The following is a 4699-nucleotide window of genomic DNA, read 5'->3' as shown; positions in this document are numbered from 1 at the left end:
TGTGTTTGGTGGGTTTTTTGGAGGGGAGGCAGAAATAATTTCCTAACCAGCTGAAATAGAATGTTTTGCTCATCTTTTATTAGATTTCCTGTCCATCACACATTTGTGTGGAAAAGAATTTGCTCTAATGTTGTCTCTTATTTTCAGTATTGTCTTTCTGTCCACTAATTAACAAAATTATAGCACCAAGAATGGTTATTTACATTGGTCATATTCCCAAAAGTATTTCTCCCCCTCCCTTTTCAGTTTATACCCAACACCATCATCAGCAGTAGCTATTCTTGGAGATTCAATTGCTGCACCAACTACCTCATGTTTGTCCTGTTTATTTTTGGATTTGCAGGTGTTTTAAACCTATTGGAGCATTACTCATCAGAAACACAGGAAATTACTGCCACCTTCAAAAACATGTTTCTTATCTTCACTAAAAGTAAAGGCAATGAATGTGTCTTCCTCATCTATGACTTCCAGCAGATCACCTCTATATAGAAAAGGTTAGTTCAATGTCTAACACACCTTGCTGCTTTAAAGGATGTAAGAGCTAGTTATAATTTGACAACTTTCTTGCATACAGCTTGCAGTCCACCAGAACTCAATAAAAACTATTTAGATAATTTCGGACATTAATGTCTTCCCCTTGTTCCTAGTAGTATTCCCAGGCAATCTTTAACTAACAACATGCCCATAAGACTCTACAGTCACTTTCAATGTACTACTCTGAGGTATCTACTGCTAAAATCATCACTGTGTAGAAAGACACTGTGATCATGCCAAAGGCAATGTTACTTGTTTACTGGTGCAACACCAGTTGTTCTCATGTTTAACCCAGTCCTTTCAATGCATTCGTCACCAGTCATCTCACCTTGCATCCTGAAATCGGAATAGGTTTGTCTACGTCTGTTCTTTATTTTTATCATTAAAATGAACAGTTAAACTAAGTTAACAGCCTGCAATCTTTAAAAAAAAAAAAAAAAAAGGAACAGATGGATTCTGTCAGAGGAAGAGTGACTGGTGACTGTATGTCTTAGCCTGTCGGAGTTGCAAGCAGATGACTAGATCACTGATTAGGCCCCAGCCTAAGGTTAAGCTCACTCAACAGGATGTGAAAAACTACTGAACATGACATGAGAAATAGATGGATGTGACAGATAACGATGTGAGAAGCTGACAAAGGTTACAGATAGTGCTGTGAGGAGCAGTGGGACTTCACATGCAGTTAAAGGGGGAGTTATATGAGAAATGGACAAATCTCATGGGCGAGCAGTGCTGGGGACCTTTAGGGGAGCAGAACCTTGCGAGGTCATCTCAGTACTATAAGGCCAAGATAACCTAGGAAATCATACCACAAATTACACATTTGAGTATGTGTGTAGCAAAACTGGGACCGTAGGGAAAAGTGAGACTACTTATTCAGGAGGGGGCTGAGCTGGATGGCTATGAAATACAGAAGTCACTAAGGCATGCAGATACTGTAACTGGGGCTGTCCGTAGCTCACAGGCAGCACTGTGTTTGATCATTGCAGCTCGAAGCAGGACAATAAATCAAACCTGTTCTGATTTTGCCACACGTGTCAAGCCTGCTTCCATGGTTAAGAGCACTATGGTGCCTATCCTTGTTAGCAGAGAAAGACCCAGGACAGACAGATACTAGTTATCACTGTGTAAGAGCCCTTTCCAGGCCTGACAGAGTCACGATTCAGATTATGTTTTGCCTTATGTCAGGAGGCATGTAACATGTGACAGCTTTCTTCAGCTGCCTTCCCAGCCCCTGTTCGTGTCTTGGAGGAAAAAATGTATGCGAAGGGACACTGCTTCCCCCCTGTGCTTTGAAACCCTCAATGTCTATACAAAAGATCTCTTCCTACAGCTGCCTTTGCCTGCCACACTTCACTACAATTTATTTTACGTCCTGAGCTAACACTTTCAGAGTATAGCATAAATATTTTGCTGTGCTCCTCCAATTGCACAGTTAACACTTTTGTTTCCTGCTATTGTTTGCAAGCTGTGATAGACAGGAATCAGACCACATCTGTAGATAATTTCTCTACTATACAAATATACTTTTGGGGAGAATCCCAGTGTCTTGTGTTATAGCAGCTAGGGATCTTTTCTTTTTAAATGGACATTGATGGGAACTATAAAGTGATGACTATTATAAGCTGTTAGGTGGGGCTCTTCCACAATCACATCCTTAAGTCGTCATCATTTTAAACATATTGCATCAGCCAAATGAAATAATAATATTGTTTCATTTAACTTGTTTACCACCTTTTACGTCTTAAAAAAATGACTCTTACACTAGCACTGATGATAGGAAGGTACAAAGTTTTGTGGACTGGGATTATCTATTTGCCTAAAACTACAACATCTTTTCCTGATTGTATTCAATCCTTAAGTAGAACTAGGAGATGTACTGGAAAGTTATAGGAATGACTAGTCTGCAGGCAGTAACTTTAAAAAAACCACAGCAGAACTGATAGCTGATTCTTAAAATCAAGGAGGTATTTTCTTGCTCTACAGTCACAAATTGATATCTGAACACTCAATGCTCACGTATCGTTATATGACTAGGGTATGTATTGTTTTTTGAGTTGCACCATTTCAAGTACAAATTCTATCTATCTAGAATGTAATGCATCAGCTTCACAAACATCTCCCTTTTGCCAAATATCACAAATAATAGTTTCCAAATTAAAGCACGTGAGATTTACAACCTGATTCCAAACACACTAAAGTCTATATAAGCCTTTCTTATGACAGATGGCTTTACACTAGACTCTTGAAGTATTTTGCTGGTAGAGTGATGAAAGGGCTCCATTTAAGTGGATAACCTAAACATGGACTGAGTGAATATATTTAGGATAAACTCAGAAGCACAGGTACAGATTTAGGATAAGTTTGAAAGTTAAAACAAACATTTCTTAACAGGATAAGCAATAGGGACAAATCTAACTCAGATTCAGTTTCTAAAACAACCTCCTCTGAACCATGGTAAATTGAATCCTGTGGAGGGCTTTGATGTAAATTTTTCAAATGACTGATATCACATGATCCTGCCCTTTTCAGGCTTCCTCTGTTAAAGCAATATTTATTACTATTTGAACTGGAGTGACATAATATATAGAAAAAAACGTAATGCAGAGCTAATAAATAAACGCAGTATGCTAATTTCATAGGATGCTACTAGTGTACTCTTTCTGGTCTTTCCCAGAGTTAAGTTCTTTATTTTGGATGAAGGAGCTACAATAAGTGCTTACACAGATTGGGCAGTCTTTAGGATAATAATGTAATCTTTCAGCTGTGCTTATCAATTCTCTTTATTTGCCCTCACCTTGCACTAAACCCACATACAGAGTACTGAAACCTTTCTCTAAACAATGACCTTGCAAAATTTCTAGCACACTATTACACTTTGTATAACTGTTTACATGTGTACTATATCTAAATGGCAACATTTATTTTACAAGCAGAGTCAGATCCTTGGCTACAGCCATACTGGTAAAATAAAACAGATCACAACAACTTCTCTGGCCTTGAGGGCAAGTGACACAGCACAGCTCACTTCCACATGGCTAAATACTTTCCTCTTGAAACAAAGGGGTCTTATCCATACTGCTGTTGAGAATGACAACTGGCTAGTGCTGTCCCCAGATTCTGTCTGGACATTGATTTTTTTTTTGAGAGTTGTCATAAGCCAAAACTCTGCCAGGAAACAGCCTGAGAGTAGAACAGGATGGACAACCATAGGACAGAGGTTGGTTCCATAACTTGAGAGTAAGGTCATAGCTAGTGGTTATGACTGCATTGATATCCATCATTGATTCCTGCCCACCCAAGCCTGTATGAGCTAAATCAACATCTTAAGGCCTGTGCCACAGCTCCTACTGCAGCTTAGATCAAACACAGAGGCCTTTTAGGAGTCATTTTCTCTTTTCTGACTGCTTTGCTCACAGGCAATAGCCTCTATATCCAAATTGTAAGGCCCAGCTACATCCTGCTCTATGTTGAGGTGAGACCAATACCCATCCACTCTTCCTATCTTTCGTTCATAGAAGCAAAAAAAAACTAAAGCAACTTATCAAAGGGCTGCAGTGTCCCTTGCCAGTTCTCCAGTCTGTGGAATGAAAAACCATGAGTGTGTCTTGGAAAACACATGCTTCAGGGTGTAAATATAGCCAGAGAGAGAAAAGCTGTGGAACAACATAGAAGGAAGGCAAGAGCTGGAGGACTTCATGGGCTCTAGAAGTGTCCTGTGCCCAGTGAAGCTGCAGACCCACTACAGTGAAGAGCAGGACTGGAGGGTGAGCACTGACAAAAATGTATAGGAATTCTGAACAGGTTCTGCATCTGGGCAAGATTGCTCCAAAGGGTTGAACTTTGCAGTCTGAACTTGCCAGACACACACAAAACACACACACATATATATACACACACGTATATATGTGGCAAACTTTTCTATCACAGTAGACTTCCCTTAAAATTCTGTACTGTAATTCTTTTGGAGATAATAAAACTCTGTTTTGGTTCAATACTTTATTGATCTAACATTTTTCCCCAGACATGTAAGAGCTTACCTGCAGGAAATATATTACATTGGCTTAATTATACAGACTTTAAAAATTACTTTGTCAATCCACTGCAATACCTTAATGAAAATAGTCTTTGAACAATTTGCATCTAATTTTACTAAAATAACCCT

The sequence above is a fragment of the Phaethon lepturus genome, unplaced genomic scaffold, assembly GCF_000687285.1.
Source record: "Phaethon lepturus isolate BGI_N335 unplaced genomic scaffold, ASM68728v1 scaffold13438, whole genome shotgun sequence".
Lineage (NCBI taxonomy): Eukaryota > Metazoa > Chordata > Aves > Phaethontiformes > Phaethontidae > Phaethon > Phaethon lepturus.
Note: the sequence above shows the minus strand (reverse complement) of the source record.